We start from the raw sequence: 27,690 nt of genomic DNA, 5'->3' as shown, positions 1-27,690 counted from the left end.
AATTTCATTGTGCTTATGCTCATTTTTAAGATTTTGACATTTTCACCTTAAGTGTACAATCAGGGGCTGAAAACGCGTTTAAAGCAATAAAAAGTTCATTTTGGCTCTCACACCTAAACTAAACGTTGTAGACTCAAAATTTTTGCTGTATTTAGTGTATTCTAGCATCCTGAAGATGATTCCAGCATTAATTTCATTGTGCTTATGCTCATTTTGAAGATTTTGACATTTTCACCTTAAGTGTACAATCAGGGGCTGAAAACGCGTTTAAAGCAATAAAAAGTTCATTTTGGCTCTCACACCTAAACTAAACGTTGTAGACTCAAAATTTTTGCTGTATTTAGTGTATTCTAGCATCCTGAAGATGATTCAAGCATTAATTTCATTGTGCTTATGCTCATTTTTAAGATTTTGACATTTTCACCTAAAGTGCACAATCAGGCTGAAAACGCATTTAAAGCAATAAAAAGTTCATTTTGGCTCTCACACCTAAACTAAACGTTGTAGACTCAAAATTTTTGCTGTATTTAGTGTATTTTAGCATCCTGAAGATGATTCCAGCATTAATTTCATTGTGCTTATGCTCATTTTTAAGATTTTGACATTTTCACCTTAAGTGTACAATCAGGGGCTGAAAACGCGTTTAAAGCAATAAAAAGTTCATTTTGGCTCTCACACCTAAACTAAACGTTGTAGACTCAAAATTTTTGCTGTATTTAGTGTATTCTAGCATCCTGAAGATGATTCCAGCATTAATTTCATTGTGCTTATGCTCATTTTGAAGATTTTGACATTTTCACCTTAAGTGTACAATCAGGGGCTGAAAACGCGTTTAAAGCAATAAAAAGTTCATTTTGGCTCTCACACCTAAACTAAACGTTGTAGACTCAAAATTTTTGCTGTATTCAGTGTATTCTAGCATCCTGAAGATGATTCCAGCATTAATTTCATTGTGCTTATGCTCATTTTTAAGATTTTGACATTTTCACCTAAAGTGCACAATCAGGGGCTGAAAACGCGTTTAAAGCAATAAAAAGTTCATTTTGGCTCTCACACCTAAACTAAACGTTGTAGACTCAAAATTTTTGCTCTATTTAGTGTATTTTAGCATCCTGAAGATGATTCCAGCATTAATTTCATTGTGCTTATGCTCATTTTTAAGATTTTGACATTTTCACCTTAAGTGTACAATCAGGGGCTGAAAACGCGTTTAAAGCAATAAAAAGTTCATTTTGGCTCTCACACCTAAACTAAACGTTGTAGACTCAAAATTTTTGCTGTATTCAGTGTATTCTAGCATCATGAAGATGATTCCAGCATTAATTTCATTGTGCTTATGCTCATTTTTAAGATTTTGACATTTTCACCTTAAGTGTACAATCAGGGGCTGAAAACGCGTTTAAAGCAATAAAAAGTTCATTTTGGCTCTCACACCTAAACTAAACGTTGTAGACTCAAAATTTTTGCTGTATTTAGTGTATTCTAGCATCCTGAAGATGATTCCAGCATTAATTTCATTGTGCTTATGCTCATTTTTAAGATTTTGACATTTTCACCTTAAGTGTACAATCAGGGGCTGAAAACGCGTTTAAAGCAATAAAAAGTTCATTTTGGCTCTCACACCTAAACTAAACGTTGTAGACTCAAAAATTTTGCTGTATTTAGTGTATTCTAGCATCCTGAAGATGATTCCAGCATTAATTTCATTGTGCTTATGCTCATTTTTAAGATTTTGACATTTTCACCTAAAGTGCACAATCAGGCTGAAAACGCATTTAAAGCAATAAAAAGTTCATTTTGGCTCTCACACCTAAACTAAACGTTGTAGACTCAAAATTTTTGCTGTATTTAGTGTATTCTAGCATCCTGAAGATGATTCCAGCATTAATTTCATTGTGCTTTTGCTCATTTTGAAGATTTTGACATTTTCACCTTAAGTGTACAATCAGGGGCTGAAAACGCGTTTAAAGCAATAAAAAGTTCATTTTGGCTCTCACACCTAAACTAAACGTTGTAGACTCAAAATTTTTGCTGTATTTAGTGTATTTTAGCATCCTGAAGATGATTCCAGCATTAATTTCATTGTGCTTATGCTCATTTTTAAGATTTTGACATTTTCACCTTAAGTGTACAATCAGGGGCTGAAAACGCGTTTAAAGCAATAAAAAGTTCATTTTGGCTCTCACACCTAAACTAAACGTTGTAGACTCAAAATTTTTGCTGTATTCAGTGTATTCTAGCATCATGAAGATGATTCCAGCATTAATTTCATTGTGCTTATGCTCATTTTTAAGATTTTGACATTTTCACCTTAATTGTACAATCAGGGGCTGAAAACGCGTTTAAAGCAATAAAAAGTTCATTTTGGCTCTCACACCTAAACTAAACGTTGTAGACTCAAAATTTTTGCTGTATTTAGTGTATTCTAGCATCCTGAAGATGATTCCAGCATTAATTTCATTGTGCTTATGCTCATTTTTAAGATTTTGACATTTTCACCTTAAGTGTACAATCAGGGGCTGAAAACGCGTTTAAAGCAATAAAAAGTTCATTTTGGCTCTCACACCTAAACTAAACGTTGTAGACTCAAAAATTTTGCTGTATTTAGTGTATTCTAGCATCCTGAAGATGATTCCAGCATTAATTTCATTGTGCTTATGCTCATTTTTAAGATTTTGACATTTTCACCTAAAGTGCACAATCAGGCTGAAAACGCATTTAAAGCAATAAAAAGTTCATTTTGGCTCTCACACCTAAACTAAACGTTGTAGACTCAAAATTTTTGCTGTATTTAGTGTATTCTAGCATCCTGAAGATGATTCCAGCATTAATTTCATTGTGCTTTTGCTCATTTTGAAGATTTTGACATTTTCACCTTAAGTGTACAATCAGGGGCTGAAAACGCGTTTAAAGCAATAAAAAGTTCATTTTGGCTCTCACAACTAAACTAAACGTTGTAGACTCAAAATTTTTGCTGTATTCAGTGTATTCTAGCATCCTGAAGATGATTCCAGCATTAATTTCATCGTGCTTATGCTCATTTTGAAGATTTTGACATTTTCACCTAAAGTGCACAATCAGGCTGAAAACGCATTTAAAGCAATAAAAAGTTCATTTTGGCTCACACACCTAAAATAAACGTTGTAGACTCAAAATTTTTGCTGTATATTGTGTATTCTAGCATCCTGAAGATGATTCCAGCATTAATTTCATTGTGCTTATGCTCATTTTGAAGATTTTGACATTTTCACCTTAAGTGTACAATCAGGGGCTGAAAACGCGTTTAAAGCAATAAAAAGTTCATTTTGGCTCTCACACCTAAACTAAACGTTGTAGACTCAAAATTTTTGCTGTATTTAGTGTATTCTAGCATCCTGAAGATGATTCCAGCATTAATTTCATTGTGCTTATGCTCATTTTTAAGATTTTGACATTTTCACCTAAAGTGCACAATCAGGCTGAAAACGCATTTAAAGCAATAAAAAGTTCATTTTGGCTCTCACACCTAAACTAAACGTTGTAGACTCAAAATTTTTGCTGTATTTAGTGTATTCTAGCATCCTGAAGATGATTCCAGCATTAATTTCATTGTGCTTATGCTCATTTTGAAGATTTTGACATTTTCACCTTAAGTGTACAATCAGGGGCTGAAAACGCGTTTAAAGCAATAAAAAGTTCATTTTGGCTCTCACACCTAAACTAAACGTTGTAGACTCAAAATTTTTGCTGTATTTAGTGTATTCTAGCATCCTGAAGATGATTCCAGCATTAATTTCATTGTGCTTATGCTCATTTTTAAGATTTTGACATTTTCACCTAAAGTGCACAATCAGGCTGAAAACGCATTTAAAGCAATAAAAAGTTCATTTTGGCTCTCACACCTAAACTAAACGTTGTAGACTCAAAATTTTTGCTGTATTTAGTGTATTTTAGCATCCTGAAGATGATTCAACATTAATTTCATTGTGCTTATGCTCATTTTTAAGATTTTGACATTTTCACCTTAAGTGTACAATCAGGGGCTGAAAACGCGTTTAAAGCAATAAAAAGTTCATTTTGGCTCTCACACCTAAACTAAACGTTGTAGACTCAAAATTTTTGCTGTATTCAGTGTATTCTAGCATCATGAAGATGATTCCAGCATTAATTTCATTGTGCTTATGCTCATTTTTAAGATTTTGACATTTTCACCTTAAGTGTACAATCAGGGGCTGAAAACGCGTTTAAAGCAATAAAAAGTTCATTTTGGCTCTCACACCTAAACTAAACGTTGTAGACTCAAAAATTTTGCTGTATTTAGTGTATTCTAGCATCCTGAAGATGATTCCAGCATTAATTTCATTGTGCTTATGCTCATTTTTAAGATTTTGACATTTTCACCTAAAGTGCACAATCAGGCTGAAAACGCATTTAAAGCAATAAAAAGTTCATTTTGGCTCTCACACCTAAACTAAACGTTGTAGACTCAAAATTTTTGCTGTATTTAGTGTATTCTAGCATCCTGAAGATGATTCCAGCATTAATTTCATTGTGCTTTTGCTCATTTTGAAGATTTTGACATTTTAACCTTAAGTGTACAATCAGGGGCTGAAAACGCGTTTAAAGCAATAAAAAGTTCATTTTGGCTCTCACACCTAAACTAAACGTTGTAGACTCAAAATTTTTGCTGTATTCAGTGTATTCTAGCATCCTGAAGATGATTCCAGCATTAATTTCATCGTGCTTATGCTCATTTTGAAGATTTTGACATTTTCACCTAAAGTGCACAATCAGGCTGAAAACGCATTTAAAGCAATAAAAAGTTCATTTTGGCTCACACACCTAAAATAAACGTTGTAGACTCAAAATTTTTGCTGTATATTGTGTATTCTAGCATCCTGAAGATGATTCCAGCATTAATTTCATTGTGCTTATGCTAATTTTTAAGATTTTGACATTTTCACCTTAAGTGTACAATCAGGGGCTGAAAACGCGTTTAAAGCAATAAAAAGTTCATTTTGGCTCTCACACCTAAACTAAACGTTGTAGACTCAAAATTTTTGCTGTATTCAGTGTATTCTAGCATCCTGAAGATGATTCCAGCATTAATTTCATCGTGCTTATGCTCATTTTGAAGATTTTGACATTTTCACCTTAAGTGTACAATCAGGGGCTGAAAACGCGTTTAAAGCAATAAAAAGTTCATTTTGTCTCTCACACCTAAACTAAACGTTGTAGACTCAAAATTTTTGCTGTATTTAGTGTATTCTAGCATCCTGAAGATGATTCCAGCATTAATTTCATTGTGCTTATGCTCATTTTTAAGATTTTGACATTTTCACCTTAAGTGTACAATCAGGGGCTGAAAACGCGTTTAAAGCAATAAAAAGTTCATTTTGGCTCTCACACCTAAACTAAACGTTGTAGACTCAAAATTTTTGCTGTATTTAGTGTATTCTAGCATCCTGAAGATGATTCCAGCATTAATTTCATTGTGCTTATGCTCATTTTGAAGATTTTGACATTTTCACCTTAAGTGTACAATCAGGGGCTGAAAACGCGTTTAAAGCAATAAAAAGTTCATTTTGGCTCTCACACCTAAACTAAACGTTGTAGACTCAAAATTTTTGCTGTATTCAGTGTATTCTAGCATCCTGAAGATGATTCCAGCATTAATTTCATTGTGCTTATGCTCATTTTTAAGATTTTGACATTTTCACCTAAAGTGCACAATCAGGGGCTGAAAACGCGTTTAAAGCAATAAAAAGTTCATTTTGGCTCTCACACCTAAACTAAACGTTGTAGACTCAAAATTTTTGCTGTATTTAGTGTATTCTAGCATCCTGAAGATGATTCCAGCATTAATTTCATCGTGCTTATGCTCATTTTGAAGATTTTGACATTTCACCTAAAGTGCACAATCAGGCTGAAAACGCATTTAAAGCAATAAAAAGTTCATTTTGGCTCACACACCTAAAATAAACGTTGTAGACTCAAAATTTTTGCTGTATTCAGTGTATTCTAGCATCCTGAAGATGATTCCAGCATTAATTTCATTGTGCTTATGCTCAGTTTGAAGAATTTGACATTTTCACCTTAAGTGTACAATCAGGGGCTGAAAACGCGTTTAAAGCAATAAAAAGTTCATTTTGGCTCTCACACCTAAACTAAACGTTGTAGACTCAAAAATTTTGCTGTATTTAGTGTATTCTAGCATCCTGAAGATGATTCCAGCATTAATTTCATTGTGCTTATGCTCATTTTTAAGATTTTGACATTTTCACCTAAAGTGCACAATCAGGCTGAAAACGCATTTAAAGCAATAAAAAGTTCATTTTGGCTCTCACACCTAAACTAAACGTTGTAGACTCAAAATTTTTGCTGTATTTAGTGTATTCTAGCATCCTGAAGATGATTCCAGCATTAAATTCATCGTGCTTATGCTCATTTTGAAGATTTTGACATTTTCACCTTAAGTGTACAATCAGGGGCTGAAAACGCGTTTAAAGCAATAAAAATTTCATTTTGTCTCTCACACCTAAACTAAACATTGTAGACTCAAAATTTTTGCTGTATTTAGTGTATTCTAGCATCCTGAAGATGATTCCAGCATTAATTTCATTGTGCTTATGCTCATTTTTAAGATTTTGAAATTTTCACCTAAAGTGCACAATCAGGCTGAAAACGCATTTAAAACAATAAAAAGTTCATTTTGGCTCTCACACCTAAACTAAACGTTGTAGACTCAAAATTTTTGCTGTATTTAGTGTATTTTAGCATCCTGAAGATGATTCCAGCATTAATGTCATTGTGCTTATGCTCATTTTTAAGATTTTGACATTTTCACCTTAAGTGTACAATCAGGGGCTGAAAACGCGTTTAAAGCAATAAAAAGTTCATTTTGGCTCTCACACCTAAACTAAACGTTGTAGACTCAAAATTTTTGCTCTATTTAGTGTATTTTAGCATCCTGAAGATGATTCCAGCATTAATTTCATTGTGCTTATGCTCATTTTTAAGATTTTGACATTTTCACCTTAAGTGTACAATCAGGGGCTGAAAACGCGTTTAAAGCAATAAAAAGTTCATTTTGGCTCTCACACCTAAACTAAACGTTGTAGACTCAAAATTTTTGCTGTATTCAGTCTATTCTAGCATCCTGAAGATGATTCCAGCATTAATTTAATTGTGCTTATGCTCATTTTTAAGATTTTAACATTTTCACCTTAAGTGTACAATCAGGGGCTGAAAACGCGTTTAAAGCAATAAAAAGTTCATTTTGGCTCTCACACCTAAACTAAACGTTGTAGACTCAAAATTTTTGCTGTATTCAGTGTATTCTAGCATCCTGAAGATGATTCCAGCATTAATTTCATCGTGCTTATGCTCATTTTGAAGATTTTGACATTTTAACCTAAAGTGCACAATCAGGCTGAAAACGCATTTAAAGCAATAAAAAGTTCATTTTGTCTCTCACACCTAAACTAAACATTGTAGACTCAAAATTTTTGCTGTATTTAGTGTATTCTAGCATCCTGAAGATGATTCCAGCATTAATTTCATTGTGCTTATGCTCATTTTTAAGATTTTGACATTTTCACCTAAAGTGCACAATCAGGCTGAAAACGCATTTAAAGCAATAAAAAGTTCATTTTGGCTCTCACACCTAAACTAAACGTTGTAGACTCAAAATTTTTGCTGTATTTAGTGTATTTTAGCATCCTGAAGATGATTCCAGCATTATTTCATTGTGCTTATGCTCATTTTTAAGATTTTGACATTTTCACCTTAAGTGTACAATCAGGGGCTGAAAACGCGTTTAAAGCAATAAAAAGTTCATTTTGGCTCTCACACCTAAACTAAACGTTGTAGACTCAAAATTTTTGCTGTATTCAGTGTATTCTAGCATCCTGAAGATGATTCCAGCATTAATTTCATCGTGCTTATGCTCATTTTGAAGATTTTGACATTTTCACCTTAAGTGTACAATCAGGGGCTGAAAACGCGTTTAAAGCAATAAAAAGTTCATTTTGTCTCTCACACCTAAACTAAACGTTGTAGACTCAAAATTTTTGCTGTATTTAGTGTATTCTAGCATCCTGAAGATGATTCCAGCATTAATTTCATTGTGCTTATGCTCATTTTTAAGATTTTGACATTTTCACCTTAAGTGTACAATCAGGGGCTGAAAACGCGTTTAAAGCAATAAAAAGTTCATTTTGGCTCTCACACCTAAACTAAACGTTGTAGACTCAAAATTTTTGCTGTATTTAGTGTATTCTAGCATCCTGAAGATGATTCCAGCATTAATTTCATTGTGCTTATGCTCATTTTGAAGATTTTGACATTTTCACCTTAAGTGTACAATCAGGGGCTGAAAACGCGTTTAAAGCAATAAAAAGTTCATTTTGGCTCTCACACCTAAACTAAACGTTGTAGACTCAAAATTTTTGCTGTATTTAGTGTATTCTAGCATCCTGAAGATGATTCCAGCATTAATTTCATTGTGCTTATGCTCATTTTTAAGATTTTGACATTTTCACCTAAAGTGCACAATCAGGCTGAAAACGCATTTAAAGCAATAAAAAGTTCATTTTGGCTCTCACACCTAAACTAAACGTTGTAGACTCAAAATTTTTGCTGTATTTAGTGTATTTTAGCATCCTGAAGATGATTCAACATTAATTTCATTGTGCTTATGCTCATTTTTAAGATTTTGACATTTTCACCTTAAGTGTACAATCAGGGGCTGAAAACGCGTTTAAAGCAATAAAAAGTTCATTTTGGCTCTCACACCTAAACTAAACGTTGTAGACTCAAAATTTTTGCTGTATTCAGTGTATTCTAGCATCATGAAGATGATTCCAGCATTAATTTCATTGTGCTTATGCTCATTTTTAAGATTTTGACATTTTCACCTTAAGTGTACAATCAGGGGCTGAAAACGCGTTTAAAGCAATAAAAAGTTCATTTTGGCTCTCACACCTAAACTAAACGTTGTAGACTCAAAAATTTTGCTGTATTTAGTGTATTCTAGCATCCTGAAGATGATTCCAGCATTAATTTCATTGTGCTTATGCTCATTTTTAAGATTTTGACATTTTCACCTAAAGTGCACAATCAGGCTGAAAACGCATTTAAAGCAATAAAAAGTTCATTTTGGCTCTCACACCTAAACTAAACGTTGTAGACTCAAAATTTTTGCTGTATTTAGTGTATTCTAGCATCCTGAAGATGATTCCAGCATTAATTTCATTGTGCTTTTGCTCATTTTGAAGATTTTGACATTTTAACCTTAAGTGTACAATCAGGGGCTGAAAACGCGTTTAAAGCAATAAAAAGTTCATTTTGGCTCTCACACCTAAACTAAACGTTGTAGACTCAAAATTTTTGCTGTATTCAGTGTATTCTAGCATCCTGAAGATGATTCCAGCATTAATTTCATCGTGCTTATGCTCATTTTGAAGATTTTGACATTTTCACCTAAAGTGCACAATCAGGCTGAAAACGCATTTAAAGCAATAAAAAGTTCATTTTGGCTCACACACCTAAAATAAACGTTGTAGACTCAAAATTTTTGCTGTATATTGTGTATTCTAGCATCCTGAAGATGATTCCAGCATTAATTTCATCGTGCTTATGCTCATTTTGAAGATTTTGACATTTTCACCTTAAGTGTACAATCAGGGGCTGAAAACGCGTTTAAAGCAATAAAAAGTTCATTTTGTCTCTCACACCTAAACTAAACGTTGTAGACTCAAAATTTTTGCTGTATTTAGTGTATTCTAGCATCCTGAAGATGATTCCAGCATTAATTTCATTGTGCTTATGCTCATTTTTAAGATTTTGACATTTTCACCTAAAGTGCACAATCAGGCTGAAAACGCATTTAAAGCAATAAAAAGTTCATTTTGGCTCTCACACCTAAACTAAACGTTGTAGACTCAAAATTTTTGCTGTATTTAGTGTATTTTAGCATCCTGAAGATGATTCCAGCATTAATTTCATTGTGCTTATGCTCATTTTGAAGATTTTGACATTTTCACCTTAAGTGTACAATCAGGGGCTGAAAACGCGTTTAAAGCAATAAAAAGTTCATTTTGGCTCTCACACCTAAACTAAACGTTGTAGACTCAAAATTTTTGCTGTATTTAGTGTATTCTAGCATCCTGAAGATGATTCAAGCATTAATTTCATTGTGCTTATGCTCATTTTTAAGATTTTGACATTTTCACCTAAAGTGCACAATCAGGCTGAAAACGCATTTAAAGCAATAAAAAGTTCATTTTGGCTCTCACACCTAAACTAAACGTTGTAGACTCAAAATTTTTGCTGTATTTAGTGTATTTTAGCATCCTGAAGATGATTCCAGCATTAATTTCATTGTGCTTATGCTCATTTTTAAGATTTTGACATTTTCACCTTAAGTGTACAATCAGGGGCTGAAAACGCGTTTAAAGCAATAAAAAGTTCATTTTGGCTCTCACACCTAAACTAAACGTTGTAGACTCAAAATTTTTGCTGTATTTAGTGTATTCTAGCATCCTGAAGATGATTCCAGCATTAATTTCATTGTGCTTATGCTCATTTTGAAGATTTTGACATTTTCACCTTAAGTGTACAATCAGGGGCTGAAAACGCGTTTAAAGCAATAAAAAGTTCATTTTGGCTGTCACACCTAAACTAAACGTTGTAGACTCAAAATTTTTGCTGTATTCAGTGTATTCTAGCATCCTGAAGATGATTCCAGCATTAATTTCATTGTGCTTATGCTCATTTTTAAGATTTTGACATTTTCACCTAAAGTGCACAATCAGGGGCTGAAAACGCGTTTAAAGCAATAAAAAGTTCATTTTGGCTCTCACACCTAAACTAAACGTTGTAGACTCAAAATTTTTGCTGTATTTAGTGTATTCTAGCATCCTGAAGATGATTCCAGCATTAATTTCATCGTGCTTATGCTCATTTTGAAGATTTTGACATTTCACCTAAAGTGCACAATCAGGCTGAAAACGCATTTAAAGCAATAAAAAGTTCATTTTGGCTCACACACCTAAAATAAACGTTGTAGACTCAAAATTTTTGCTGTATTCAGTGTATTCTAGCATCCTGAAGATGATTCCAGCATTAATTTCATTGTGCTTATGCTCAGTTTGAAGAATTTGACATTTTCACCTTAAGTGTACAATCAGGGGCTGAAAACGCGTTTAAAGCAATAAAAAGTTCATTTTGGCTCTCACACCTAAACTAAACGTTGTAGACTCAAAAATTTTGCTGTATTTAGTGTATTCTAGCATCCTGAAGATGATTCCAGCATTAATTTCATTGTGCTTATGCTCATTTTTAAGATTTTGACATTTTCACCTAAAGTGCACAATCAGGCTGAAAACGCATTTAAAGCAATAAAAAGTTCATTTTGGCTCTCACACCTAAACTAAACGTTGTAGACTCAAAATTTTTGCTGTATTTAGTGTATTCTAGCATCCTGAAGATGATTCCAGCATTAAATTCATCGTGCTTATGCTCATTTTGAAGATTTTGACATTTTCACCTTAAGTGTACAATCAGGGGCTGAAAACGCGTTTAAAGCAATAAAAAGTTCATTTTGTCTCTCACACCTAAACTAAACATTGTAGACTCAAAATTTTTGCTGTATTTAGTGTATTCTAGCATCCTGAAGATGATTCCAGCATTAATTTCATTGTGCTTATGCTCATTTTTAAGATTTTGAAATTTTCACCTAAAGTGCACAATCAGGCTGAAAACGCATTTAAAACAATAAAAAGTTCATTTTGGCTCTCACACCTAAACTAAACGTTGTAGACTCAAAATTTTTGCTGTATTTAGTGTATTTTAGCATCCTGAAGATGATTCCAGCATTAATGTCATTGTGCTTATGCTCATTTTTAAGATTTTGACATTTTCACCTTAAGTGTACAATCAGGGGCTGAAAACGCGTTTAAAGCAATAAAAAGTTCATTTTGGCTCTCACACCTAAACTAAACGTTGTAGACTCAAAATTTTTGCTGTATTTAGTGTATTCTAGCATCCTGAAGATGATTCCAGCATTAATTTCATTGTGCTTATGCTCATTTTGAAGATTTTGACATTTTCACCTTAAGTGTACAATCAGGGGCTGAAAACGCGTTTAAAGCAATAAAAAGTTCATTTTGGCTCTCACACCTAAACTAAACGTTGTAGACTCAAAATTTTTGCTGTATTCAGTGTATTCTAGCATCCTGAAGATGATTCCAGCATTAATTTCATTGTGCTTATGCTCATTTTTAAGATTTTGACATTTTCACCTAAAGTGCACAATCAGGGGCTGAAAACGCGTTTAAAGCAATAAAAAGTTCATTTTGGCTCTCACACCTAAACTAAACGTTGTAGACTCAAAATTTTTGCTGTATTTAGTGTATTCTAGCATCCTGAAGATGATTCCAGCATTAATTTCATCGTGCTTATGCTCATTTTGAAGATTTTGACATTTCACCTAAAGTGCACAATCAGGCTGAAAACGCATTTAAAGCAATAAAAAGTTCATTTTGGCTCACACACCTAAAATAAACGTTGTAGACTCAAAATTTTTGCTGTATTCAGTGTATTCTAGCATCCTGAAGATGATTCCAGCATTAATTTCATTGTGCTTATGCTCAGTTTGAAGAATTTGACATTTTCACCTTAAGTGTACAATCAGGGGCTGAAAACGCGTTTAAAGCAATAAAAAGTTCATTTTGGCTCTCACACCTAAACTAAACGTTGTAGACTCAAAAATTTTGCTGTATTTAGTGTATTCTAGCATCCTGAAGATGATTCCAGCATTAATTTCATTGTGCTTATGCTCATTTTTAAGATTTTGACATTTTCACCTAAAGTGCACAATCAGGCTGAAAACGCATTTAAAGCAATAAAAAGTTCATTTTGGCTCTCACACCTAAACTAAACGTTGTAGACTCAAAATTTTTGCTGTATTTAGTGTATTCTAGCATCCTGAAGATGATTCCAGCATTAAATTCATCGTGCTTATGCTCATTTTGAAGATTTTGACATTTTCACCTTAAGTGTACAATCAGGGGCTGAAAACGCGTTTAAAGCAATAAAAAGTTCATTTTGTCTCTCACACCTAAACTAAACATTGTAGACTCAAAATTTTTGCTGTATTTAGTGTATTCTAGCATCCTGAAGATGATTCCAGCATTAATTTCATTGTGCTTATGCTCATTTTTAAGATTTTGAAATTTTCACCTAAAGTGCACAATCAGGCTGAAAACGCATTTAAAACAATAAAAAGTTCATTTTGGCTCTCACACCTAAACTAAACGTTGTAGACTCAAAATTTTTGCTGTATTTAGTGTATTTTAGCATCCTGAAGATGATTCCAGCATTAATGTCATTGTGCTTATGCTCATTTTTAAGATTTTGACATTTTCACCTTAAGTGTACAATCAGGGGCTGAAAACGCGTTTAAAGCAATAAAAAGTTCATTTTGGCTCTCACACCTAAACTAAACGTTGTAGACTCAAAATTTTTGCTCTATTTAGTGTATTTTAGCATCCTGAAGATGATTCCAGCATTAATTTCATTGTGCTTATGCTCATTTTTAAGATTTTGACATTTTCACCTTAAGTGTACAATCAGGGGCTGAAAACGCGTTTAAAGCAATAAAAAGTTCATTTTGGCTCTCACACCTAAACTAAACGTTGTAGACTCAAAATTTTTGCTGTATTCAGTCTATTCTAGCATCCTGAAGATGATTCCAGCATTAATTTAATTGTGCTTATGCTCATTTTTAAGATTTTAACATTTTCACCTTAAGTGTACAATCAGGGGCTGAAAACGCGTTTAAAGCAATAAAAAGTTCATTTTGGCTCTCACACCTAAACTAAACGTTGTAGACTCAAAATTTTTGCTGTATTTAGTGTATTCTAGCATCCTGAAGATGATTCCAGCATTAATTTCATCGTGCTTATGCTCATTTTGAAGATTTTGACATTTTAACCTAAAGTGCACAATCAGGCTGAAAACGCATTTAAAGCAATAAAAAGTTCATTTTGTCTCTCACACCTAAACTAAACATTGTAGACTCAAATTTTTTGCTGTATTTAGTGTATTCTAGCATCCTGAAGATGATTCCAGCATTAATTTCATTGTGCTTATGCTCATTTTTAAGATTTTGACATTTTCACCTAAAGTGCACAATCAGGCTGAAAACGCATTTAAAGCAATAAAAAGTTCATTTTGGCTCTCACACCTAAACTAAACGTTGTAGACTCAAAATTTTTGCTGTATTTAGTGTATTTTAGCATCCTGAAGATGATTCCAGCATTATTTCATTGTGCTTATGCTCATTTTTAAGATTTTGACATTTTCACCTTAAGTGTACAATCAGGGGCTGAAAACGCGTTTAAAGCAATAAAAAGTTCATTTTGGCTCTCACACCTAAACTAAACGTTGTAGACTCAAAATTTTTGCTGTATTCAGTGTATTCTAGCATCCTGAAGATGATTCCAGCATTAATTTCATCGTGCTTATGCTCATTTTGAAGATTTTGACATTTTCACCTTAAGTGTACAATCAGGGGCTGAAAACGCGTTTAAAGCAATAAAAAGTTCATTTTGTCTCTCACACCTAAACTAAACGTTGTAGACTCAAAATTTTTGCTGTATTTAGTGTATTCTAGCATCCTGAAGATGATTCCAGCATTAATTTCATTGTGCTTATGCTCATTTTTAAGATTTTGACATTTTCACCTAAAGTGCACAATCAGGCTGAAAACGCATTTAAAGCAATAAAAAGTTCATTTTGGCTCTCACACCTAAACTAAACGTTGTAGACTCAAAATTTTTGCTGTATTTAGTGTATTTTAGCATCCTGAAGATGATTCCAGCATTAATTTCATTGTGCTTATGCTCATTTTTAAGATTTTGACATTTTCACCTTAAGTGTACAATCAGGGGCTGAAAACGCGTTTAAAGCAATAAAAAGTTCATTTTGGCTCTCACACCTAAACTAAACGTTGTAGACTCAAAATTTTTGCTGTATTTAGTGTATTCTAGCATCCTGAAGATGATTCCAGCATTAATTTCATTGTGCTTATGCTCATTTTGAAGATTTTGACATTTTCACCTTAAGTGTACAATCAGGGGCTGAAAACGCGTTTAAAGCAATAAAAAGTTCATTTTGGCTCTCACACCTAAACTAAACGTTGTAGACTCAAAATTTTTGCTGTATTTAGTGTATTCTAGCATCCTGAAGATGATTCAAGCATTAATTTCATTGTGCTTATGCTCATTTTTAAGATTTTGACATTTTCACCTAAAGTGCACAATCAGGCTGAAAACGCATTTAAAGCAATAAAAAGTTCATTTTGGCTCTCACACCTAAACTAAACGTTGTAGACTCAAAATTTTTGCTGTATTTAGTGTATTTTAGCATCCTGAAGATGATTCCAGCATTAATTTCATTGTGCTTATGCTCATTTTTAAGATTTTGACATTTTCACCTTAAGTGTACAATCAGGGGCTGAAAACGCGTTTAAAGCAATAAAAAGTTCATTTTGGCTCTCACACCTAAACTAAACGTTGTAGACTCAAAATTTTTGCTGTATTTAGTGTATTCTAGCATCCTGAAGATGATTCCAGCATTAATTTCATTGTGCTTATGCTCATTTTGAAGATTTTGACATTTTCACCTTAAGTGTACAATCAGGGGCTGAAAACGCGTTTAAAGCAATAAAAAGTTCATTTTGGCTCTCACACCTAAACTAAACGTTGTAGACTCAAAATTTTTGCTGTATTCAGTGTATTCTAGCATCCTGAAGATGATTCCAGCATTAATTTCATTGTGCTTATGCTCATTTTTAAGATTTTGACATTTTCACCTAAAGTGCACAATCAGGGGCTGAAAACGCGTTTAAAGCAATAAAAAGTTCATTTTGGCTCTCACACCTAAACTAAACGTTGTAGACTCAAAATTTTTGCTGTATTTAGTGTATTCTAGCATCCTGAAGATGATTCCAGCATTAATTTCATTGTGCTTATGCTCATTTTTAAGATTTTGATATTTTCACCTAAAGTGCACAATCAGGCTGAAAACGCATTTAAAGCAATAAAAAGTTCATTTTGGCTCTCACACCTAAACTAAACGTTGTAGACTCAAAATTTTTCCTGTATTTAGTGTATTCTAGCATCCTGAAGATGATTCCAGCATTAATTTCATTGTGCTTATGCTCATTTTGAAGATTTTGACATTTTCACCTTAAGTGTGCAATCAGGGGCTGAAAACGCGTTTAAAGCAATAAAAAGTTCATTTTGGCTCTCACACCTAAACTAAACGTTGTAGACTCAAATTTTTTGCTGTATTTAGTGTATTCTAGCATCCTGAAGATGATTCCAGCATTAATTTCATCGTGCTTATGCTCATTTTGAAGATTGTGACATTTCACCTAAAGTGTACAATCAGGGGCTGAAAACGCGTTTAAAGCAATAAAAAGTTCATTTTGGCTCTCACACCTAAACTAAACGTTGTAGACTCAAAAATTTTGCTGTATTTAGTGTATTCTAGCATCCTGAAGATGATTCCAGCATTAATTTCATTGTGCTTATGCTCATTTTTAAGATTTTGACATTTTCACCTAAAGTGCACAATCAGGCTGAAAACGCATTTAAAGCAATAAAAAGTTCATTTTGGCTCTCACACCTAAACTAAACGTTGTAGACTCAAAATTTTTGCTGTATTTAGTGTATTCTAGCATCCTGAAGATGATTCCAGCATTAAATTCATCGTGCTTATGCTCATTTTGAAGATTTTGACATTTTCACCTTAAGTGTACAATCAGGGGCTGAAAACGCGTTTAAAGCAATAAAAAGTTCATTTTGTCTCTCACACCTAAACTAAACATTGTAGACTCAAAATTTTTGCTGTATTTAGTGTATTCTAGCATCCTGAAGATGATTCCAGCATTAATTTCATTGTGCTTATGCTCATTTTGAAGATTTTGACATTTTCACCTTAAGTGTACAATCAGGGGCTGAAAACGCGTTTAAAGCAATAAAAAGTTCATTTTGTCTCTCACACCTAAACTAAACATTGTAGACTCAAAATTTTTGCTGTATTTAGTGTATTCTAGCATCCTGAAGATGATTCCAGCATTAATTTCATTGTGCTTATGCTCATTTTTAAGATTTTGAAATTTTCACCTAAAGTGCACAATCAGGCTGAAAACGCATTTAAAGCAATAAAAAGTTCATTTTGGCTCTCACACCTAAACTAAACGTTGTAGACTCAAAATTTTTGCTGTATTTAGTGTATTTTAGCATCCTGAAGATGATTCCAGCATTAATGTCATTGTGCTTATGCTCATTTTTAAGATTTTGACATTTTCACCTTAAGTGTACAATCAGGGGCTGAAAACGCGTTTAAAGCAATAAAAAGTTCATTTTGGCTCTCACACCTAAACTAAACGTTGTAGACTCAAAATTTTTGCTCTATTTAGTGTATTTTAGCATCCTGAAGATGATTCCAGCATTAATTTCATTGTGCTTATGCTCATTTTTAAGATTTTGACATTTTCACCTTAAGTGTACAATCAGGGGCTGAAAACGCGTTTAAAGCAATAAAAAGTTCATTTTGGCTCTCACACCTAAACTAAACGTTGTAGACTCAAAATTTTTGCTGTATTCAGTGTATTCTAGCATCCTGAAGATGATTCCAGCATTAATTTCATTGTGCTTATGCTCATTTTTAAGATTTTGACATTTTCACCTAAAGTGCACAATCAGGCTGAAAACGCATTTAAAGCAATAAAAAGTTCATTTTGGCTCTCACACCTAAACTAAACGTTGTAGACTCAAAATTTTTGCTGTATTTAGTGTATTCTAGCATCCTGAAGATGATTCCAGCATTAATTTCATTGTGCTTATGCTCATTTTGAAGATTTTGACATTTTCACCTTAAGTGTACAATCAGGGGCTGAAAACACGTTTAAAGCAATAAAAAGTTCATTTTGGCTCTCACACCTAAACTAAACGTTGTAGACTCAAAATTTTTGCTGTATTTAGTGTATTCTAGCATCCTGAAGATGATTCAAGCATTAATTTCATTGTGCTTATGCTCATTTTTAAGATTTTGACATTTTCACCTAAAGTGCACAATCAGGCTGAAAACGCATTTAAAGCAATAAAAAGTTCATTTTGGCTCTCACACCTAAACTAAACGTTGTAGACTCAAAATTTTTGCTGTATTTAGTGTATTTTAGCATCCTGAAGATGATTCCAGCATTAATTTCATTGTGCTTATGCTCATTTTTAAGATTTTGACATTTTCACCTTAAGTGTACAATCAGGGGCTGAAAACGCGTTTAAAGCAATAAAAAGTTCATTTTGGCTCTCACACCTAAACTAAACGTTGTAGACTCAAAATTTTTGCTGTATTTAGTGTATTCTAGCATCCTGAAGATGATTCCAGCATTAATTTCATTGTGCTTATGCTCATTTTGAAGATTTTGACATTTTCACCTTAAGTGTACAATCAGGGGCTGAAAACGCGTTTAAAGCAATAAAAAGTTCATTTTGGCTCTCACACCTAAACTAAACGTTGTAGACTCAAAATTTTTGCTGTATTCAGTGTATTCTAGCATCCTGAAGATGAATCCAGCATTAATTTCATTGTGCTTATGCTCATTTTTAAGATTTTGACATTTTCACCTAAAGTGCACAATCAGGGGCTGAAAACGCGTTTAAAGCAATAAAAAGTTCATTTTGGCTCTCACACCTAAACTAAACGTTGTAGACTCAAAATTTTTGCTGTATTTAGTGTATTCTAGCATCCTGAAGATGATTCCAGCATTAATTTCATTGTGCTTATGCTCATTTTTAAGATTTTGATATTTTCACCTAAAGTGCACAATCAGGCTGAAAACGCATTTAAAGCAATAAAAAGTTCATTTTGGCTCTCACACCTAAACTAAACGTTGTAGACTCAAAATTTTTCCTGTATTTAGTGTATTCTAGCATCCTGAAGATGATTCCAGCATTAATTTCATTGTGCTTATGCTCATTTTGAAGATTTTGACATTTTCACCTTAAGTGTGCAATCAGGGGCTGAAAACGCGTTTAAAGCAATAAAAAGTTCATTTTGGCTCTCACACCTAAACTAAACGTTGTAGACTCAAATTTTTTGCTGTATTTAGTGTATTCTAGCATCCTGAAGATGATTCCAGCATTAATTTCATCGTGCTTATGCTCATTTTGAAGATTTTGACATTTCACCTAAAGTGCACAATCAGGCTGAAAACGCATTTAAAGCAATAAAAAGTTCATTTTGTTTCACACACCTAAAATAAACGTTGTAGACTCAAAATTTTTGCTGTATTCAGTGTATTCTAGCATCCTGAAGATGATTCCAGCATTAATTTCATTGTGCTTATGCTCAGTTTGAAGAATTTGACATTTTCACCTTAAGTGTACAATCAGGGGCTGAAAACGCGTTTAAAGCAATAAAAAGTTCATTTTGGCTCTCACACCTAAACTAAACGTTGTAGACTCAAAATTTTTGCTGTATTCAGTGTATTCTAGCATCCTGAAGATGATTCCAGCATTAATTTCATTGTGCTTTTGCTCATTTTTAAGATTTTGACATTTTCACCTTAAGTGTACAATCAGGGGCTGAAAACGCGTTTAAAGCAATAAAAAGTTCATTTTGGCTCTCACACCTAAACTAAATGTTGTAGACTCAAAAATTTTGCTGTATTTAGTGTATTCTAGCATCCTGAAGATGATTCCAGCATTAATTTCATTGTGCTTATGCTCATTTTTAAGATTTTGACATTTTCACCTAAAGTGCACAATCAGGCTGAAAACGCATTTAAAGCAATAAAAAGTTCATTTTGGCTCTCACACCTAAACTAAACGTTGTAGACTCAAAATTTTTGCTGTATTTAGTGTATTCTAGCATCCTGAAGATGATTCCAGCATTAAATTCATCGTGCTTATGCTCATTTTGAAGATTTTGACATTTTCACCTTAAGTGTACAATCAGGGGCTGAAAACGCGTTTAAAGCAATAAAAAGTTCATTTTGTCTCTCACACCTAAACTAAACATTGTAGACTCAAAATTTTTGCTGTATTTAGTGTATTCTAGCATCCTGAAGATGATTCCAGCATTAATTTCATTGTGCTTATGCTCATTTTTAAGATTTTGAAATTTTCACCTAAAGTGCACAATCAGGCTGAAAACGCATTTAAAGCAATAAAAAGTTCATTTTGGCTCTCACACCTAAACTAAACGTTGTAGACTCAAAATTTTTGCTGTATTTAGTGTATTTTAGCATCCTGAAGATGATTCCAGCATTAATGTCATTGTGCTTATGCTCATTTTTAAGATTTTGACATTTTCACCTTAAGTGTACAATCAGGGGCTGAAAACGCGTTTAAAGCAATAAAAAGTTCATTTTGGCTCTCACACCTAAACTAAACGTTGTAGACTCAAAATTTTTGCTCTATTTAGTGTATTTTAGCATCCTGAAGATGATTCCAGCATTAATTTCATTGTGCTTATGCTCATTTTTAAGATTTTGACATTTTCACCTTAAGTGTACAATCAGGGGCTGAAAACGCGTTTAAAGCAATAAAAAGTTCATTTTGGCTCTCACACCTAAACTAAACGTTGTAGACTCAAAATTTTTGCTGTATTCAGTGTATTCTAGCATCCTGAAGATGATTCCAGCATTAATTTAATTGTGCTTATGCTCATTTTTAAGATTTTAACATTTTCACCTTAAGTGTACAATCAGGGGCTGAAAACGCGTTTAAAGCAATAAAAAGTTCATTTTGGCTCTCACACCTAAACTAAACGTTGTAGACTCAAAATTTTTGCTGTATTTAGTGTATTCTAGCATCCTGAAGATGATTCCAGCATTAATTTCATCGTGCTTATGCTCATTTTGAAGATTTTGACATTTTAACCTAAAGTGCACAATCAGGCTGAAAACGCATTTAAAGCAATAAAAAGTTCATTTTGGCTCACACACCTAAAATAAACGTTGTAGACTCAAAATTTTTGCTGTATTCAGTGCATTCTAGCATCCTGAAGATGATTCCAGCATTAATTTCATTGTGCTTATGCTCATTTTGAAGATTTTGACATTTTCACCTAAAGTGTACAATCAGGGGCTGAAAACGCGTTTATAGCAATAAAAAGTTCATTTTGGCTCTCACACCTAAACTAAACGTTGTAGACTCAAAATTTTTGCTGTATTCAGTGTATTCTAGCATCCTGAAGATGATTCCAGCATTAATTTCATCGTGCTTATGCTCATTTTGAAGATTTTGACATTTTCACCTAAAGTGCACAATCAGGCTGAAAACGCATTTAAAGCAGTAAAAAGTTCATTTTGGCTCACACACCTAAAAAAAACGTTGTAGACTCAAAATTTTTGCTGTATTTAGTGTATTCTAGCATCCTGAAGATGATTCCAGCATTAATTTCATTGTGCTTATGCTCATTTTGAAGATTTTGACATTTTCACCTTAAGTGTACAATCAGGGGCTGAAATCGCGTTTAAAGCAATAAAAAGTTCATTTTGGCTCTCACACCTAAACTAAACGTTGTAGACTCAAAAATTTTGCTGTATTTAGTGTGTTTTATTATCCTGAAGATGATTCCAGCATTAATTTCATTGTGCTGATGCTCATTTTTAAGATTTTGACATTTTCACCCTAAGTGTACAATCAGGGGCTGAAAACGCGTTTAAAGCAATAAAAAGTTCATTTTGGCTCTCACACCTAAACTAAACGTTGTAGACTCAAAATTTTTGCTGTATTCAGTGTATTCTAGCATCCTGAAGATGATTCCAGCATTAATTTCATCGTGCTTATGCTCATTTTGAAGATTTTGACATTTTCACCTTAAGTGCACAATCAGGCTGAAAACGCATTTAAAGCAGTAAAAAGTTCATTTTGGCTCACACACCTAAAATAAACGTTGTAGACTCAAAATGTTTGCTGTATTTAGTGTATTCTAGCATCCTGAAGATGATTCCAGCATTAATTTCATTGTGCTTATGCTCATTTTGAAGATTTTGACATTTTCACCTTAAGTGTACAATCAGGGGCTGAAAACGCGTTTAAAGCAATAAAAAGTTCATTTTGGCTCTCACACATAAACTAAACGTTGTAGACTCAAAAATTTTGCTGTATTTAGTGTATTTTAACATCCTGAAGATGATTCCAGCATTAATTTCATTGTGCTTATGCTCATTTTTAAGATTTTGACATTTTCACCTTAAGTGTACAATCAGGGGCTGAAAACGCGTTTAAAGCAATAAAAAGTTCATTTTGGCTCTCACACCTAAACTAAACGTTGTAGACTCAAAATTTTTGCTGTATTTAGTGTATTCTAGCATCCTGAAGATGATTCCAGCATTAATTTCATTGTGCTTATGCTCATTTTTAAGATTTTGACATTTTCACCTAAAGTGCACAATCAGGCTGAAAACGCATTTAAAGCAATAAAAAGTTCATTTTGGCTCTCACACCTAAACTAAACGTTGTAGACTCAAAATTTTTGCTGTATTTAGTGTATTCTAGCATCCTGAAGATGATTCCAGCATTAATTTCATTGTGCTTATGCTCATTTTGAAGATTTTGACATTTTCACCTTAAGTGTACAATCAGGGGCTGAAAACGCGTTTAAAGCAATAAAAAGTTCATTTTGGCTCTCACACCTAAACTAAACGTTGTAGACTCAAAATTTTTGCTGTATTTAGTGTATTCTAGCATCCTGAAGATGATTCCAGCATTAATTTCATTGTGCTTATGCTCATTTTTAAGATTTTGACATTTTCACCTAAAGTGCACAATCAGGCTGAAAACGCATTTAAAGCAATAAAAAGTTCATTTTGGCTCTCACACCTAAACTAAACGTTGTAGACTCAAAATTTTTGCTGTATTTAGTGTATTTTAGCATCCTGAAGATGATTCCAGCATTAATTTCATTGTGCTTATGCTCATTTTTAAGATTTTGACATTTTCACCTTAAGTGTACAATCAGGGGCTGAAAACGCGTTTAAAGCAATAAAAAATTCATTTTGGCTCACACACCTAAAATAAACGTTGTAGACTCAAAATTTTTGCTGTATTCAGTGTATTCTAGCATCCTGAAGATGATTCCAGCATTAATTTCATTGTGCTTATGCTCATTTTGAAGATTTTGACATTTTCACCTTAAGTGTACAATCAGGGGCTGAAAACGCGTTTAAAGCAATAAAAAGTTCATTTTGGCTCTCACACCTAAACTAAACGTTGTAGACTCAAAATTTTTGCTGTATTTAGTGTATTCTAGCATCCTGAAGATGATTCCAGCATTAATTTCATTGTGCTTATGCTCATTTTTAAGATTTTGACATTTTCACCTTAAGTGTACAATCAGGGGCTGAAAACGCGTTTAAAGCAATAAAAAGTTCATTTTGGCTCTCACACCTAAACTAAACGTTGTAGACTCAAAATTTTTGCTGTATTTAGTGTATTCTAGCATCCTGAAGATGATTCCAGCATTAATTTCATTGTGCTTATGCTCATTTTTAAGATTTTGACATTTTCACCTAAAGTGCACAATCAGGCTGAAAACTCATTTAAAGCAATAAAAAGTTCATTTTGGCTCTCACACCTAAACTAAACGTTGTAGACTCAAAATTTTTGCTGTATTTAGTGTATTTTAGCATCCTGAAGATGATTCCAGCATTAATTTCATTGTGCTTATGCTCATTTTTAAGATTTTGACATTTTCACCTTAAGTGTACAATCAGGGGCTGAAAACGCGTTTAAAGCAATAAAAAGTTCATTTTGGCTCACACACCTAAAATAAACGTTGTAGACTCAAAATTTTTGCTGTATTCAGTGTATTCAAGCATCCTAAAGATGATTCCAGCATTAATTTCATTGTGCTTATGCTCATTTTGAAGATTTTGACATTTTCACCTTAAGTGTACAATCAGGGGCTGAAAACGCGTTTAAAGCAATAAAAAGTTCATTTTGGCTCTCACACCTAAACTAAACGTTGTAGACTCAAAATTTTTGCTGTATTTAGTGTATTCTAGCATCCTGAAGATGATTCCAGCATTAATTTCATTGTGCTTATGCTCATTTTTAAGATTTTGACGTTTTCACCTAAAGTGCACAATCAGGGGCTGAAAACGCGTTTAAAGCAATAAAAAGTTCATTTTGGCTCTCACAACTAAACTAAACGTTGTAGACTCAAAATTTTTGCTCTATTTAGTGTATTTTAGCATCCTGAAGATGATTCCAGCATTAATTTCATTGTGCTTATGCTCATTTTTAAGATTTTGACATTTTCACCTTAAGTGTACAATCAGGGGCTGAAAACGCGTTTAAAGCAATAAAAAGTTCATTTTGGCTCTCACACCTAAACTAAACGTTGTAGACTCAAAATTTTTGCTGTATTTAGTGTATTCTAGCATCCTGAAGATGATTCCAGCATTAATTTCATCGTGCTTATGCTCATTTTGAAGATTTTGACATTTTAACCTAAAGTGCACAATCAGAATGAAAACGCATTTAAAGCAATAAAAAGTTCATTTTGGCTCACACACCTAAAATAAACGTTGTAGACTCAAAATTTTTGCTGTATCCAGTGCATTCTAGCATCCTGAAGATGATTCCAGCATTAATTTCATTGTGCTTATGCTAATTTTGAAGATTTTGACATTTTCACCTAAAGTGTACAATCAGGGGCTGAAAACGCGTTTAAAGCAATAAAAAGTTCATTTTGGCTCTCACACCTAAACTAAACGTTGTAGACTCAAAATTTTTGCTATATTTAGTGTATTCTAGCATCCTGAAGATGATTCCAGCATTAATTTCATTGTGCTTATGCTCATTTTTAAGATTTTGACATTTTCACCTAAAGTGCACAATCAGGCTGAAAACGCATTTAAAGCAATAAAAAGTTCATTTTGGCTCTCACACCTAAACTAAACGTTGTAGACTCAAAATTTTTGCTGTATTTAGTGTATTCTAGCATCCTGAAGATGATTCCAGCATTAATTTCATTGTGCTTATGCTCATTTTGAAGATTTTGACATTTTCACCTTAAGTGTACAATCAGGGGCTGAAAACGCGTTTAAAGCAATAAAAAGTTCATTTTGGCTCACACACCTAAAATAAACGTTGTAGACTCAAAATTTTTGCTGTATTCAAAGTATTCTAGCATCCTGAAGATGATTCCAGCATTAATTTCATTGTGCTTATGCTCATTTTGAAGATTTTGACATTTTCACCTTAAGTGTACAATCAGGGGCTGAAAACGCGTTTAAAGCAATAAAAAGTTCATTTTGGCTCTCACACCTAAACTAAACGTTGTAGACTCAAAATTTTTGCTGTATTTAGTGTATTCTAGCATCCTGAAGATGATTCCAGCATTAATTTCATTGTGCTTATGCTCATTTTTAAGATTTTGACATTTTCACCTAAAGTGCACAATCAGGGGCTGAAAACGCGTTTAAAGCAATAAAAAGTTCATTTTGGCTCTCACACCTAAACTAAACGTTGTAGACTCAAAATTTTTGCTCTAATTAGTGTATTTTAGCATCCTGAAGATGATTCCAGCATTAATTTCATTGTGCTTATGCTCATTTTTAAGATTTTGACATTTTCACCTTAAGTGTACAATCAGGGGCTGAAAACGCGTTTAAAGCAATAAAAAGTTCATTTTGGCTCTCACACCTAAACTAAACGTTGTAGACTCAAAATTTTTGCTGTATTTAGTGTATTCTAGCATCCTGAAGATGATTCCAGCATTAATTTCATCGTGCTTATGCTCATTTTGAAGATTTTGACATTTTAACCTAAAGTGCACAATCAGGCTGAAAACGCATTTAAAGCAATAAAAAGTTCATTTTGGCTCACACACCTAAAATAAACGTTGTAGACTCAAAATTTTTGCTGTATTCAGTGCATTCTAGCATCCTGAAGATGATTCCAGCATTAATTTCATTGTGCTTATGCTAATTTTGAAGATTTTGACATTTTCACCTAAAGTGTACAATCAGGGGCTGAAAACGCGTTTAAAGCAATAAAAAGTTCATTTTGGCTCTCACACCTAAACTAAACGTTGTAGACTCAAATTTTTTGCTGTATTTAGTGTATTCTAGCATCCTGAAGATGATTCCAGCATTAATTTCATTGTGCTTATGCTCATTTTTAAGATTTTGATATTTTCACCTAAAGTGCACAATCAGGCTGAAAACGCATTTAAAGCAATAAAAAGTTAATTTTGGCTCTCACACCTAAAATAAACGTTGTAGACTCAAAATTTTTGCTGTATTTAGTGTATTCTAGCATCCTGAAGATGATTCCAGCATTAATTTCATTGTGCTTATGCTCATTTTGAAGATTTTGACATTTTCACCTTAAGTGTACAATCAGGGGCTGAAAACGCGTTTAAAGCAATAAAAAGTTCATTTTGGCTCTCACACCTAAACTAAACGTTGTAGACTCAAAATTTTTGCTGTATTTAGTGTATTCTAGCATCCTGAAGATGATTCCAGCATTAATTTCATCGTGCTTATGCTCATTTTGAAGATTTTGACATTTTAACCTAAAGTGCACAATCAGGCTGAAAACGCATTTAAAGCAATAAAAAGTTCATTTTGGCTCACACACCTAAAATAAACGTTGTAGACTCAAAATTTTTGCTGTATTCAGTGTATTCTAGCATCCTGAAGATGATTCCAGCATTAATTTCATTGTGCTTATGCTCATTTTGAAGATTTTGACATTTTCACCTTAAGTGTACAATCAGGGGCTGAAAACGCGTTTAAAGCAATAAAAAGTTCATTTTGGCTCTCACACCTAAACTAAACGTTGTAGACTCAAAATTTTTGCTGTATTTAGTGTATTCTAGCATCCTGAAGATGATTCCAGCATTAATTTCATTGTGCTTATGCTCATTTTTAAGATTTTGACATTTTCACCTAAAGTGCACAATCAGGCTGAAAACGCATTTAAAGCAATAAAAAGTTCATTTTGGCTCTCACACCTAAACTAAACGTTGTAGACTCAAAATTTTTGCTGTATTTAGTGTATTCTAGCATCCTGAAGATGATTCCAGCATTAATTTCATTGTGCTTATGCTCATTTTGAAGATTTTGACATTTTCACCTTAAGTGTACAATCAGGGGCTGAAAACGCGTTTAAAGCAATAAAAAGTTCATTTTGGCTCTCACACCTAAACTAAACGTTGTAGACTCAAAATTTTTGCTGTATTTAGTGTATTCTAGCATCCTGAAGATGATTCCAGCATTAATTTCATTGTGCTTATGCTCATTTTGAAGATTTTGACATTTTAACCTAAAGTGCACAATCAGGCTGAAAACGCATTTAAAGCAATAAAAAGTTCATTTTGGCTCACACACCTAAAATAAACGTTGTAGACTCAAAATTTTTGCTGTATTCAGTGCATTCTAGCATCCTGAAGATGATTCCAGCATTAATTTCATTGTGCTTATGCTCATTTTGAAGATTTTGACATTTTCACCTAAAGTGTACAATCAGGGGCTGAAAACGCGTTTATAGCAATAAAAAGTTCATTTTGGCTCTCACACCTAAACTAAACGTTGTAGACTCAAAATTTTTGCTGTATTTAGTGTATTCTAGCATCCTGAAGATGATTCCAGCATTAATTTCATTGTGCTTA

The sequence above is a fragment of the Vanacampus margaritifer genome, chromosome 16 (assembly GCF_051991255.1).
Source record: "Vanacampus margaritifer isolate UIUO_Vmar chromosome 16, RoL_Vmar_1.0, whole genome shotgun sequence".
Classification (NCBI taxonomy): Eukaryota; Metazoa; Chordata; class Actinopteri; order Syngnathiformes; family Syngnathidae; genus Vanacampus; species Vanacampus margaritifer.
This window is presented reverse-complemented; position numbering follows the sequence as displayed.